Source organism: Pongo abelii, chromosome 11 (genome assembly GCF_028885655.2).
Source record: "Pongo abelii isolate AG06213 chromosome 11, NHGRI_mPonAbe1-v2.0_pri, whole genome shotgun sequence".
Taxonomy (NCBI): domain Eukaryota; kingdom Metazoa; phylum Chordata; class Mammalia; order Primates; family Hominidae; genus Pongo; species Pongo abelii.
The window spans coordinates 79,211,451-79,227,676 of record NC_071996.2 but is presented as its reverse complement, the minus strand read 5'-3'; the positions used below and the strand labels follow the sequence as shown (position 1 = coordinate 79,227,676).

Genomic DNA, 16,226 nt, shown 5'->3' with positions numbered 1-16,226 from the left:
TCAAAAGACACCTTTAGGAGCTTTAAGAAATCAGGCGAGTATCAAAATACAGAGATCCTACTCTTCTGGAAATCCAATATCCTAATTTGATTAAGAAGAAAAAACATTTTCAAAGATCTGGATGCAACCACTACAAGTCACAGATGGCTTTGTAGCACTCTTCAGACAATGCAAAGCTTAGAGTTCTGAAGCCTTTTATAGAAATAAATTCACATTTGACATATAGTGAAATCTGGGCCCTAATTCTTTTGTGTTCAAATGTGTGTCCTAAAGACACACATTATTCCTGCCTTTTCATGTTCTATTTTCCTGGATACAGCATTTGATTTTCTTAATCACTTGACGTGTGACACAGGTGAATTGAAAAATAGCCCAAGGCTATTCCTAACAGTAATAGCTTCATCCAACTTTAATTCTTAATACTGTGTGCTAAATCGGAAGTTAGCTTTTATTAAAACAAATTTATCTACGTGGGCATATGGGACATAGGGTAGTGCTGGGAGGCTGGATGCCTACTAAGCCTGTAGAACTTGAAATTTTAGAAAGAGACTTGGGAGGGCATTCCTTTACTCTCTTTTGTTTTTTAGAAAAGGAATCCAAGGCTTGGTGACTGTGTGTGTGTGTGTGTGTGTGTGTGTGTGTGTTTGTGTATGTGTGTGTGTATGTGTGTGTATGTGTGTGTGTGTGTGTGTAGTACTGATCAATTAGAGGGTAGGCCTTATCCAATCATAGTGGATTGTGGGTCTTGGAGAGGGAATCCAGGAAGTCTTCTGCAGGTATCAGTTCAATCCTTTGGCTACTGAATTGTGGGAAGTGGAGGATATCCTGGAAAACAAACAGTTAGTAAACAGTCAGGTAACAGATAACATAAAGTTTCCTCCTAGTCCTGGGAGAAAGATGGTGTGTTCATTGAAAGCTCATCTGCCTGAGTTAGGATGCTGACTCCACCAGTTACAAGACAAATGACTTTGGACAAGTTATTTAACTTCTGTAGTCCTCGCCTCAGTTTATTCATTCATATTATGGAGCTGGTAATAGTAACCTCACAGGGTCACACAGCAAAGCATATGGATGCTGTGCTAAGTGTTTTAAGGTCACTCTTCAACTATCCTCAATAACTCTCTCAGGTGAGAGATAATTTTTATTATCTGAATTTTATAGATGAGGAAACAGAAGCTCTGGCAGTGTGATTAACTTGGCTATCTCACATCTGGTAAGAGGCAGAGAAGGGACTCAACCCAGAAGTCCCGCATCAACTGCAGCCTTGTGTCAACCACAGCTTTGTGTCAACCACAATGTCTGACCCGAGAATCTGCATTCAATATTGATCCTAAAGGCCCTGCTTAGATGGCCTCCCACTGACAGCATTATTTATTGAAAATAAATAAGATGCTTATAAAAGGACTTAATGTAATGAATTCTGCCTACCCTTTTTTCCAGAGGTGTTGATTTGTCCAAGTTTACACAACCAGTTCATGAAAAAATCAGGTTAAAGGCCCATCTTCTGGTCTTTGGTCCAGTGTCCTATCCACCCTACACACTGCCTTGAATAGAGCTTTCAAAACAAATGGTAAGATCACTCTGAGAAGCATGGCAAAGTGGATAAAAATGTGAATGATCCAACCAGACAACCTGAGTTTGAATCCTGCCTTTACTGACTTGTCCTGTGATCTTACAGAAGTCTCATGATTTCTCTGTGCCTTAGCTTTATCATCTGGAAAATGGGGATGATAATAAGAATATGACCTATCTCCTCCAGATTATTGTGATGATTACATAAAAAATGCACATAAAGCACTTAGAATAATTCCTGGGACAGTCGTGTAACTCAAGCAATGTTAGTTATTATAATACTATTTTTTTCACTCACGCATATAGCCTCTATGTAATACAATTAATAACTAAATTTCAGAAATGTTGCCTTGTACTTTTCAGAAATATGGTGGGTCAGAAGGACTGGTGTGGATATATGGTGGAATAAAGTACTAAATTAGAAGGATATAAGAGTTATTTTAAGTTTCCTGAAAAGGACATGGTTAAGTCTTAGTTCTGTAATCAGATAATACTTCAAAGGATTTTAGTAACATTAGAGAGAAGGAGGTCTGAGAAAATATTCTAGCTGAAAAAGGAAAAATTTAGAGGGGAATTCATAAAAGCATACCGCATCCCGGTAACATTAAATTTTACTAAGGGAAGGTTTGGGCTTGCAAGAATCATATTATTTGAATCAGAAAGGGAGATCAAACTCAGCTAAATGTAATTTGCATTAAACATTTTATTTAAAATGTCTATTTTTAAAGAAAATATAGGATTTAATGTGTATTGGAATGAATGGAGAATTAGAATTAGCCCAAAATACACATTAAATCCAATTTTTTGGAGGAGAGAGCATAAAGATTTTTAAAAATCTACTTCTCCTTCCTTCGACTCCCATCAAAATTTTATTTAATTCTTCACAGAGCACAGCGAATAGATTTCTGCTTCTTCACCCTTTTAATGCGTTCAACTTGGTTTTAAGCACGCATCAGAAAGCAGCTCATGATGAAAGCCTTTTGTTGTCTGCAGACAGAAATGTCAGAAACTTAGCCCTGGTCAGTGCAAGGTATGAAAGAATTCCCCCAATGCCATCTGTCCTTCAAGATCAAGTTCTGCACAGCTGCATACCCGGGATGGCCTGGGATCACCTGGGTAACCTCTGGGTGATGTTCATATTTGAGATATGACTTAAGATGGGGAAGAAAGGGGAGAAATAGCAACATGATACTTAACAGATTCTGGCCCAAGCGATCACACATTTGGCTTCCTGCAACTCATAAATCCATTATCTTCAAACTGGGCTGCTCACATTGCAGGCATTCCTCTTTAACAGCTGCAAATGATAAGCTTTACTCTATATAGCTTTCTTTAAAGTACTTTAGAGATATGATTAACCAAATATATATATATATATATATATACACACACATACATATATATTTTATGATAGTCCCTATTTTTCCGGTTTGTCTATAAAAGATGTAGAGATATCAGTGGCCCATCATTTTTTATTGACCCTATGAATGGGTCCTTCAAAGTTTCCCCATTCTACAGAGACTCTAATTTCAGTAATGAGACCACATCTTAAAAAATAAACTTTTTAAAATTATAGAGCTGGATCACCCGCTACAATTTACCATTCTACTATTACTCAACCTAAAAAAAAGAAGGAAATCCTGCCACTTGTAACAACATGGATGAACTTTGAGGACATTATGCTAAGTGAAATAAGCCAGGCACAGAAAGACAAATACCAGATGATTTCACTTATATGTGGAATCTAAAAAAAAAAAAAGTCAAACTTCTAGTAACAAAAAGTAGAATGTTCACTACCAGGTGCTGAGGGGTGGAGGGACTGGGAAGATATTGGTCAAAGGGTACAAATCTTCAGCTGTAAGGTGAGTTAAGTATTGGAAACTTAATGTATAGCTTGTTGACTATAGTTAATAATAATATATTATATATTTGAAATTTGCTGAGAGTAGATTTCCAGTTTTCTCATCACACACACACACACACACACACACACACACACACACACACACAGACACACACACACACAAAAGGTAATGATGGGAGATTATGTATGTGTTAATTAGCTTGATTGTGGTAATTATTTCACAATGTATACATATATCAAAACATCACATTACATTCTCTAAATGCGTACAATTTTTATTTATCAAACATACCTCAATTAAGCTGGGAAAAAATAATAATTTACTCTTCTATTTTTCCCCATGGAGAGAAATTTTTTACCTGGAACATTCTGTTACAACCAAGAATTTTTAGAAAAAGAAATGTGCGAGAACTAGTTTCTCGTAGTGCTTGGGTAAGGTCAGCACATATTGATATCCAAGGACAATATTTAGATACAATTGTTTTCATAACTTTCAGGTAAAAAATAATAATAAAACCAACAGAGCTCTCCTTTTCCAATCTGTTAAATAATCATAGAATCATAATTACTTAACTTGGTGGAGAGTCTACAGTAACATACTCAAGACAACTCACAACTGGCTGGCAAGAGCCAATGTGTACCTGTCTTCCCAATGCCTTACTCAGCAATAGAAGGTTGGTAGTTTCAAATCTGCTATGATGTGAGTATTTACACCTTGAACAATGGCAAATGCTTCCTCTCCCTATCCCCACTCCCAGGAACTGGCTGTTAAATATTTACCAGCACACCACAACTTTAGCAGAACTGTGTCCAGCCTTGGACTCCAATGCTGGTGAAAGTTATTTCCGGGAATTCCAATCATCAAGAAGCATTAAATACTTAAGAGTGACTATTGTGCTCAGCCATAAATAGATATGGATGAGTAACACAGAGCAGGAGAAAAATGCAAATGATTATGCTTGTCAAACTAGTTTTAATAAAACCTCCTTCTCATTCAATATAACAACTACTATTAAATAGGATAAATTCAACCTCCTGCAACAGTGACTGCCAGCAAGGGCCTCTTAGAAGTGTGGAAAAATTGAGAGTAAAGAATCCTCTGAAAATAGCCTTTCTTAATAAAAATAAAAATATTGCTACTATGTGTGTTTGTTTTCTTTCCTCTGAAGAAAAAAAATTACCTCACACATTAATAAAAAATGAAAACAAAAACACCAAGAATCTTTCCATATGTTTTACATTAGTAGAAAAACTTTCAGAGAAAAGTTGTTAACTAAAGTGGGTTTACGTTTTACTCATCATCATTCATTCTTCCTACTTCCCTGTTTTGACATTCTTGACTTTCAGTGTTACACATCCTTCCAGGAAAGTTCAGTAGTAAAACCATGGAGGGAGTTTAGCTCTTATTGATTCTGAAAGAACAATATAACAAGATACTGACAATAACAAACAGATAAAAAGTTGTTTCAGCCTGGAAACAATTGCAGCCATATAACCCTTGGTGGCCTGTTTTTTATGAACTTTTATTTTTCTCTCCACAATGACTAGCACGGGAGCTATCACCCATCCAATCTAGCAGCTTCTCGTTGCTCAGGAAATGGTTAATCTACTGCAGGTCAGCCTGGCACCCCCCCGGTAATGCTTTGATTTGTTTCTCACACAAAACCAATTTGAGTCATTTATTTTACTAACAACTCCCAACAGAATCACGGCACTGGACGAGTCTCTTTTTAAGATAAATTTACCCTCACACTTGACTTTGTCAAGAGAAAGTTTCCTCTGAGAAGGATATAGATTTCATGGATTTTCATTAAGTATCTGTAGAGCCTTTACTTAATATTAAGGAATTGAACAATTTGGCTATTTTTTTAAGCAACCACACGATCCCAGTCTGGCTTAAATTAATACTGTTTCTGACACATAAAAGTTTGACTCAGAAAATCTCTGGGGTAAACAATCCAAATGTAATAATTACTCCAAATGCTTCTAACCACAGAACAGGAGAACATGCCTCCTTGAGTCTTGAATTCAGTCAGTCAACAAATATGTAATGGATTCCTTTACACAGGTGATCTTGTAATTGGTGCTATATAAGTTATTCTTATTTGAAGGTTGCAAATATTTTGTCTTCCAAAACAGAGCCTCCAAGGAAAAAAAATCAAATAGTTAACAATATACTTCTCAAATAACAGCTCTTGTTTCAAAATGGGTGATTCATAGTTGAGTCAGCGTCTGCTTGCTGGAGGGTCACTGTAGGAGCAGCCAGGAGGGAGGGTGACTTCTCTGGTGATGCTACTGCCCCTCCAGAGTTATCTTGAAGCTAACTAGCCAGTGGCTTCAAGCCACATACATCTGAATGAGCAAGATTTTTGGTGATGTTTGAAGAAGAGAAAGGAGGAGGAAAAGAGGAAGGGGACCAATAAATTTCTGGACTTTGAGATTAAAATTATAATCTTTATTTTGTATTCCAATTTTAAAGTGAACTAAGTTTGCCACAAGCCACCCTCAAACAGTAAGCACACCAGCCTGCATCAAGTCATCAACCTTTTAGAACCCACTCAAGGCAATGTAGTGTGACTTTATTAATGAATACTTTAATATGGTCTATAAAAGCTAACAAACACAGACACTTGCTATGATTCATCGAATTTAATATTCCATCAAACCTTTCAGTTTAAAGACCAATGATGTTTTTAAAGAATACCAGAACCCCAAAATGGAAGTCCTGTGCTCCAATTAAACTTAATGCATCAAAAAATAAAATCCATAAGAATTTATTGCTAGGTCAAAATTTTGATTAAACAAACAATAAAAGAAATAACTGCTATGCAACATGAATTATAACTCCAGAAAATATTATTGAAACTGCAGACAACCAAGAGATGTAGCCCTTGAAAACAGCCTTGCTATTTAAGGCACACATTTTCTGTTGTGTTGCTAGGAGGCAAAAGACCCTATTGTAAAACAGCTGGGCTTCTTTTTCCAGGCAAAGGCAAATTCCACCATCAAAAACCGAATTAGAAACTTCTAGAATTTTTTCATTGTTTTACTTAATGACATTCATACTTTGGAAATCCATACTTATGTGCCTGACTTTTCTATAAGATCCCTTTTTGTAGAATTACAATGTACACATTTTCCCATGGATATTTTATAAGTTGTCTTACAAAAAGACAGCTTGCCTTGTTGACTTTTGGTGCCCATCTGCAAGGATTCCTGGACAAAGTTTTTAAATGTATTTTTGATTTAGAGATGCCTTTTTTCATGTTTTTCTCTTTTAAATATGTATGTGCTGTAGTATAAGAGGAAAAAATGATGCAGGAGAATTTTAGTGGTCTAGTCTGGCTTCATTTGATCTTCTGCTCAAAATCTAGGTCATGGTCAGGGCCTGATACATGCCAAAAATTAGTAGAGTTCCAAGGAAACATAGTCACAGAGCCTAAGGTCCTTTTGTGGACAAAGAAAGAGGCCTATAAATTATGTCACCAGGCCAATCTGCCATGTCATCAAAGAATAATCCAAGTGGATTATTATCTTTTTCTCTTCAATTCATTCTGTAGATGTCTTAAGTGCTTTGCAAACTTTATTCCTCTTTATCTGGCTGTCAGATAGGTTATCTCTCATTTTACGAATGAAACATCAGACACAGTGAAGTTAACTGATGAGCTGAGGCTCCGATTAAACCAAATCAGGAGGCTACTGACATTAGGATCTTCCTATCAGTCAGAATGACGTTTCTGAGCTCCTGGAATAGAGAATACCAGGTTATGTGAAATTTACTTGGTTCAGTTCTTTCTCGCAAACACATTGTTCATGGTGCCAAGTTCTCAAACATATTCCAAAACAGAGAATATGTGCACGTTCCTAGGTTTTTAAAAAATACAGAACATAGAATATAGGAGATATTTTAACTGACATGGGAAATGAAAAACTACTATGTTACCACTGTGAAATGTGAATAATTCACTTATATCATCTGAGATTTGTGCTGCAAATTGACTCATGAATTGTAGGATAACCATAACAAAATGGTGTCCATATGACAAAAAGTGGATCAATTTTAAAAATTTAGCTATATGTCAATCTCTCTTAGAAAGAAAAAGAAGGCTACATTTCTGGTGAAAATTAGATTTATGTATAGAGAAAGTATCTGATATGATTAAAAAATCATAGCATTTATGCTTAGCTAGGACTTTCAAAGACATATATTCCAAACCACTCATCTTAGAGTTGAAGTTGCTAAATTCTGAGAGTTTAGACAACTTAATTAATTTCTACCACCCTATTCAAGGCCACAGTTGACATAACGAAGTTCAACCCTTTCATTTCAATGGTAAATGGGCCTCAATGAGGGAAAAGGGTTGAGCTAGCCACATTCTAAGCTCCCTTGCAGCTCTAACATCTGACTAGGTATTACCTCTTCTCAGGGAATACCCATGTCCCCTATTCCCATTGGGTGCTCTATCCATCCTTATCTTTTCCCTTAAACATTGAGAAACAGATGCATATCAATGTGTAGAGTACATTGCAAGCCACGTTTTTGTGAACTCTGGAGATTGTTGGTGGGGATTTTTGTTAGAAGGGACCAAGGAAACCCCAGAAACCTAGAGCATGATTCTTGTACCTTTAAAGGAAACAAGAAGACCATGGGAACAACCACTGGATGGCTCTATGAAGCCTGGTGACAGAGTGGGGTGAGAGCCCTGAATCTGCATGGTGGCCATGGTGGCAAGTGCCCATAGCCTCCCACGTGTTCCTGGGTGAGCCTCAATACTTGGGCTTCATTCATACCTGTAGGCCTTACTCCCACAGATGCAGCCAAGAACTTGACATTTTGGCCAAAGATGGAAGGATGGGGCAGCCACTCGAAGCCAGGAATATGGAGGTGGAGAGGAATGAGAGTTGTAGAAGATTCTTTTAGGAACTGACTGAGCATGCTCTCATACACAGCCGTGAGTCCTCACAAAATGCATTATAACATGCTGGCCTATGAATGAGAAACCCAGAAGGCTTGCATTTCCTTCATGTAACCATTATTTAATGCAACACTGTGCTCAGGACTGCAGATGCAACAGTGAGCAAAACCCACCAAGGTCACTACAGGCTTGTCACTTGTCTTTACTGGGCAAAGCTGCTGTACAATAAACTCATTCAACACAGCAGCAGACTCAGGAGTGTTTTGTCCTGAGCTCATCTTTGCCCAGAAATCCAGCACCTCTTTTGCCTGCCTCTACACTCCAGAAATACTGAACTAGAACGGTTCTCCAAACTCTTCAATCTTCTCTTTGCTCTTACTTTTCTTTCTCACCACAACTATCTTCCTACTCCCTCTTTCCTGGTCAATTCCTTTGGATCCCTTCTTAGATACTCAGGAATCTCTTTTCCTTCAACTTTCACCCGGATGGAGCCTGGTGCCCTTATGTGTGCTCCTAGGCACCCCAGGCCTCTCTTATGGGAGCCTTCACTTGCCTCCTGCTCAGCGGGCTCCTTCACTGGACCCTAAGCTGCATGAGGACAATGTTCCTCCTGTAATTCCTGCTATTTTATAGCCTGGCATTTAGCACAGGATCTGGCCACAGGGTCCAAAGGTAAACTGTATTTCAATGGAAATGGCTTTCTTTGTAATCCTGTGTATTTTATCTAATGCTTTAAAAAACGTTCTGTGTAGGCATCCGTAGGTTTAATCTGGCTGCCGAAGAGGTTTATAGTACAAACAAACTTAATAACATCTGCTAGATGCTCAGTAAATATATTACAAATGAGTAATCAGAAAAATGAATGAAAGAACAAATGAAATGAAAGAAACTCCTCATTGCCCAGCAAAGAAGAGGCTTGACTCCAGGTCTGACATGGTGAGAACCTGTCCACACGAACATGATTTTAATCCACAAGGTGGTGGCATGAAATTGCAGAAAAGGTTCACCGTCTCTTGGATACCCAATACATTTATGTCCTGTGGAAAACTCTGTTGGTTGCCTACTCTACCACAAGTCCCCTCCCCTTTCTTCCATACTAACAAGACTGCCTCCCATAATAGCACTAAAACAGCCAATACCCTTTGTGGCGTGTTATGGCCATGGGACCCAGTTCTGGTCCATATGATGTAAGCAGAAGCCCCAGAGGCTTCTGGGATATATGTCCTTCTCTGACAAGCAGAGAGTGATCTTGGAAAGAAGCCTTCTTTACCACCCTGCCTTTGAACACAACTTTGTGACTGTGTGAAGTCTAGGACTATGGTGTCCATCTTATGTCCAAGATGCAGTAAGTCTGAGGATGAAAAGAAAACATACTGAGCATGGTGAAGTAGAAATGGAGAAAGACCCTGGGTCCCCAATAATCTGATTAAATCACAAAATCATCTATGAAACTCCCATCCCAAACATCTTTATATAAGAGATTCTTAAATTACTTACTGTCTTCCCATCTTACACAGCAACACAACCCAATGACAAATTTTCCCACCATGGGATTCAGGGCAATGATACTGAATCAGTTAAGAATACCACTTCCTGTTTAAGGATACCACTTCCTGTTTTCAGTTATCAGCTAAAACTTCCCTCAGCAAAGTTCAGATTCACTCAACAACTATTTTATCCCTAGAATACACCAGGCAGAAAAAAGGAGTGTTGGCTGTGTATTGGGGAAATTATTTTATGATGTGATAGTCACTATCACCAGCAGACCATCCGGAAGAACTTCTCTGTGTCTAACCATCCTGAGAAATAAGGTGACAGGCCAGTCCTGGATTTAAAGCAGTGTGCACAACACATATGTTTATTGCAGCACTATTCACAATAGCAAAGACTTGGAACCAACCCAAATGCCCATCAATGATAGAATGGATTAAGAAAATGTGGCACATATACAACATGGCATACTATGCAGCCATAAAAAAGGATGAGTTTATGTCCTTTGTAGGAACATGGATGAAGCTGGAAACCATCATTCTCAGCAAACTATCACAAGGACAGAAAACCAAACACCGCGTGTTCTCACTCATAGGTGGAAATTGAACAATGAGAACACTTGGACACAGGAAGGGGAACATCACACACCAGGGCCTGTTTTGGGGTGTGGGGAGAGGGGAGGGATAGCATTAGGAGATATACCTAATGTAAATGATGAGTTAATAGGTGCAGCACACCAACATGGCACATGGATACATATGTAACAAACGTGCACGTTGTGCACATGTACCCTAGAACTTAAAGTATAATAAAAATAAAAATAAAGCAGTGTGCACAAAAGGTGAAGGTCCCATCTGAAACGGGAGTGGGGAGGCTGCTGAGACTCACATGCAGCCTCCACTCATCGTTCTCCCCAACTCTAGCCTAGCTCCTAACATAACCTCCTGACGTTTTTTACTTTCTTATTTCTCAGTTCTCTCTGGGTATTGGCGTATCCCCCCATGGACTATAAGCTCCTTTGAAGTCAGGGACAGTATTCCAGGAATCACTGTTATCTTCCTGTAGTATCAGGGGGAGGAGGGGGTCAATAAATGTGTGTTCAAAAATACTTTTTAAAAGGCTTAGGACTATTTGTAAGAGAGAGTTGTGAGTATATAACAAAGCCCCTGAAGAGAAAGCACATACATGAAAAGATCATTATAATTTCAAGTAGCACTGCAACAGCTGCATGAAGGAGAAAGTCAAAGTCACGCAGGTCCGAGTTGGAAAAGGAGGGATTTATAGAAGGTCTATACTTCTAACTAGTCATGGAAGTGATAAGACTAAGACAAGAGGAAGAATAGAAGGGCATATGAGGCAGGACACATGGTGTGACAAGACAAGGGACCATTTCAGGAAAGCAAAGGATCGGTGTAGGGAAATTAGGAGATTAAATGGGAGAGGATATTTCATGTCAGATGGTAGACATTGGTCCTTGTTGCCAAGCTGAGGAGTTTGAACTTTATCTTATAGGAAATGGGGAATCCATTGAAAGTTGTAGGAGAGAGTTACAAACATATACCTTGCAAACACTATTTGCTACACTCTTTGCTGTGAAATCTGTGTCACTCATTGATAATGCCAGAGGCTCTGTTATCAGTCAGGATATTACCGGACAGTAGAATTATGGGGACTATAGTTTCCATCTTCCTGGCAAATAGGTTATACAGGACAGACTCAAAAGCCTTCTTATCTATGAATTATTGTTTCCTGCTAATAATCGTATTTGATTTGAAGGAAAATTTTTCCATTGCTTTTCCAGAGACAGAAATTAAGATTACAGTCACTCTTTTATCCTTCATTTTTGACCTCAAGGGCAGAGGTCTATAATAATCCTACACCTCTTTGTATAGTGTATCATCACATAATGCCACAAAAAATCCTTCTCATATTTCATTATTTTTTTCCTCCTCACTCAGATCCTCATCCCCATTCTTCTCACCCTCATAATAGTCAATTTAATATTTTGATGTGTGCATATATTTTCATATATCTACTGTTTTTGTACTCAACAAATTTTTATATTTGTTTCTAAAATTTAGACAAATGGAATTTTAAATATCATTATCTCTTTATCGCTCATAATTTTGCTTTAAAAATTTACCCATATTGCTATATTTACATAAAAAACATTGCCTCCACCTGCTGCATGGTATTCCACAGACTGCGACCACCCAGTGTACTGATCCATTCCCCTGGTAGAAGGCATTAAGTTTGATTCCCCATTATCACAAATAATGCTAAAAAGACATTTGCATATATGATCCCTTTGTGAAAATTTCTCTGGGATATGTGTTCAGAAGTGGGATTGCAGTAGTAGGGTGACTATATAATTTATTTTCCCAAGAACATCCTGGGAAATTAAAAGGGCACTATTTAATAATTATGTCAGAACCTCAGACTTTCCCTGCTACCCTGAGTAAGAAAGGGCCCCTTGTCACCTTAGTCGTAGGACATACTCATACTTAATTTCATCAAGATTGTCAGGTTGCTTTCTGAAATAATCATACTCATTTCCTCTTCCCTCAATAATGAAAGAGTTTTCACAACTCCACATCCTTGCAAACACTTGGCATTACTCAGTTTTCTAAACTCTGACGTTCTCATGTGTCTAGAGTAGCCAGTTGTTCTACCTATCAATGAATTTGAACAACCCATCCAACACCAGTTCATCATTTGAGCTTCATACTGTTTGCATATATTTCTATGGTGTTTCCTGTTTATTTCTGGTCAATTTGCAGGAGCTTTTTATAGATTCTAGATATTAATTGTGTCAGGTTTTGTTTGTCAAAGTCGGTTTTAAGCATTGCAAACATCTCCCAGTCTATCATCTGTCCACTAATGTGATGAAGCTTATGGTTTACTGTTGCCAGGGTCATCATTTTCTCTTCAAATAAATAGATAATATAAATTTAAATAATAGATTAACAATTCTCTTTAAATCTATAGGAAGATATTATTATCTTCTTCCCCAGTCTCTGGCTGACTCTCTAGCTCTTTGCACACTCTTTTTTAAACAATGATAAAGTCTATAGTGACTTTGGGCAAGTTACTGCCATCCCTCATGACAGTGGTTCTTAAATTGAACGTCACCTGAACCACATGGGGTGGGGCCAGACTCCGCATCTTTAACCAGCTACCCAGGGAATGCTGATGCTGAAATCCAACAGCCACATGTAAAGAAACATGGCCTAGGATACAAAACACTGGGGCCAGCAACATGGGATAATAGTGCTGAAAGAGACCTTGGAGATCCCCTAGTTCAACCCCTGCACACACATTTCAAGTCTTGAGAGGACAAGCACCTTGACCAAGAGGCCAAAGCTTCAGGCCTCCTGCCTGATGCCAGGCCGGGGCTCTTGTCATCACAACAGGCAGGACGTGAAATACCTCTCTCACTCCAGTGCTTCCTTATTGACATATCCTAATCAGGAAGAATCATTCCATTTCATATACCGTATAGTAAGCCCTGTTTTCGTTTCACTGTTGAATTTTTATCCAAGGCTTCGGGTGGCAAAAAGATAAAATGCTTTCATCTTAGGATGTCATTATTATCAGCACGATCTAATTTAGGAGAGCAACATGCTTATTTCTTGCATTTTCAACGTTTTTAAAGTAAAGCAAAAGATCCTCCTCCCTTGTCATGAATAGCATCTCTGAAAATAGTCCACCAAACCTCCAGAGTCCAGTGCAAACAAAACTCGGCTCCATGGCATCCCCCTGTTTCGTATTCACATGATGCAAAACACATGGGCCAAATTTATGTCACCACAATTTGCCTGGCAGCAAGCATTTAAATCACCAAGGTTTGCAGCTCCACGTTTTAGGGTGTCGTTTGCAATCCTGTAGCCAAGAGCTCTGAAGGAAAAAGCTCACATGAAGGGTCGTTAGCCAGCGGATGTGATGGGGCTGTTTTAGCAGAGAACTAATTAGTATGCTGCAAGGTATCTGCATATCTCTCAAATAGACATTGTTTGTGTCTTTCCTCAGTGACAGGGGGAGATTGTTCAGTAGAACACCTTACCTTTTAATATGCAGGGTTTGTTAGAAGAACAGCTCAATTCATATTTCCCCTGGTTTGATGGTAAGTGAACAGCAGTGGCAATATTAATCTGTAGTAACCTGTCAGTGAACTCTACAGTTAATATGATGTAGTTATGATTTTACCATCAATCAGGACTGAACAGGCTCTGGGCAATCCTTACAGCACAGCCTCAAAAAATCTAATTGTGCAAAAGCTTCATTGGTTTCCAACATTTCTTTTTATCTGTCACAGGCTTTAGGCCTAATACACAACCTTTTATTATTGGCCTTATTGCATTAGCTTGTCGGACAAAGAAGAAAAGGCTAAAGCAGAGAGTTCCCCTGCATTCCATCATTTGTTTGCATGCAGGATTTTATTTGACAGTCCTGTATTGTTTTAGATGTAGATAAAAATTATTCAGACATATGGCATCATATGAACTTTTGAACTGCCAATTGCCAATGTGTCCTAAAGGACTGGAGGCATTTACAAATTCTGCTCTACCTACAAAGATAGAAATGCTTTATGGTTGAGCAAATAAGGTCTCCTGGGGGAACTGTATTTTAGAATCAACATAATCTTGCATGTTCTCCTTGACCAGTATTTATGCAGGGGAGGAGTAAAATCGAGAGATGGAACATTAGCAACTGAGATGATTTTTAGCCAAAATGAAGGTTGAATATTTGAGAAATTATAATGGAAAAACAGTTCACTTTCTCTGAGAACCTGCATGCACAGCATGAAGTAGTATGGAGCCACATGGTGTCCCTTCGTCCCTTCATGTGCAGAATATTTTTCTGGGTGTCTGAGATGCAGTGAGATTCAGTTCCAATGAGAACATGTGCATAAAACACAAATCCACATCAAAGTAGCTCCGGCCTTGAGACTACTGGGTTGGAAGGAACTGTAAGACTTAAAACATATAAAAGCATTTAGGAAGATGAACTATTAACTTTATCTATTTAGGCATTTTAATCTTTTGCAGCTTAAATGCAATTGGGCTTTTGGAACTGGGAAATTGCTAATCAGCATGTTGGGTAAATGTTTCTATTTTAAAATGTGAACATTTAGAAATAACAGCTGGCCATAAAGTACATATTTATGTTTGTGACTTAATGTATCACAAACTTTATACTTTATTTCATTTAGCTTCACAAAGAGACCATGCTATTTTTTTTGCAAGCGTTATATAACTTTTGCAGCAGCTTTATGACTCAAGAAACACATACAGCAATAAATCAGATATGTATACAATGCCTAAGTTTTTCAAATTTGAAAGGTCTATTAATGAAAAAATGTAAGGATTATATCCATCTCTTATACTGTCCTAACTCATTTAAAGATTCAACTGAAAATTCCTGTCCATTAATCAGGAAAATTTGCATAGAATTATACTGATTGTCTTTTGAAACACTGCACCCTTGCTTCAAAGGAAACATATTGTGACTAAGGGCACAACAACAGCACAACTGAGTGTTAACCCTTCACAAACCAGTGTGCACATTGTCCACAACCTAATAAAAATGGCTACACAAAATAAGGAAATGGCTATGGCATCCTGCAGTAAGTGTGCAGGAACACGCCTTGGGACTACTGAGGTGGCTGCTGGAGGAGAAAGATGAAAACAGGATGTTAAATGGTTGCAGCAGTGGTGGCTGAGAGTTCTCTGGCCCCATCTTCATCATTGTTAGATGAGCTTTTTCTTAAAAAGGTTGTCTCTAGAGGGTTCTTTTCAAATATTTAAATCTAAATGATCTTGAGAAAGACCACCCGAAAACATCCCAGCTTTGTCAGACCTCTTATAAATTTACAGCTTCTAAGGTAAGCCTTCCTGACAATGTGGCCAGCACTCCACTCACTAGTGAAAGCCTTTGTCAGTGCAGGAAAATGTTTGCATTTGTCAGAGTAAGTTTAGTTCCAAGGTATCATAGCTAAAAAGAGCACTGGATTCTCTTGTGCTGTCCTTGGCAAGTAAAACATGACAGAGAATGTCCATATGAGCAGGTTCAAAATTTAAAAACTAGAAAAGACTGTGAAACTAAATAACTATTGAAAAATGGGAAATTTAAGGTGGGGCGTGGTGGCTGACGCCTGTAATCCCAGCACTTTGGGAAGCCAAGGCAGGCGTATTGCCTGAGCCCAGGAGATCGAGACCAGCCTGGGCAACATGGTGAAACACTGTCCATACTAAAATACAAAAATTAGCCGGGTGTGGCAGCATGTGCCTATAGTCCCAGCTACTCGGGAGGCTGAGGCAGGAGAATTGCTTGAACTCAGGAGGTGGAGGTTGCAGTGAGCCAAGATCGCACCAATGCACTCC

The 16,226-nt window shown here is 38.5% G+C and overlaps 1 long non-coding RNA gene across 1 annotated transcript; it reads right to left on the bottom strand.

Moving 5' to 3' along the window:
• Nucleotides 1–430: 430 nt before the first annotated feature.
• On the bottom strand, nucleotides 431–10,024 carry LOC129058047 (uncharacterized). The gene is made up of 3 exons (XR_008522870.2): nucleotides 9,850–10,024; nucleotides 2,770–2,869; nucleotides 431–825 (listed from the first exon to the last, which is right to left on the bottom strand). It is a non-coding gene; the product is annotated as an uncharacterized LOC129058047 (long non-coding RNA).
• Between the last annotated feature and the right edge of the window lie 6,202 nt (nucleotides 10,025–16,226).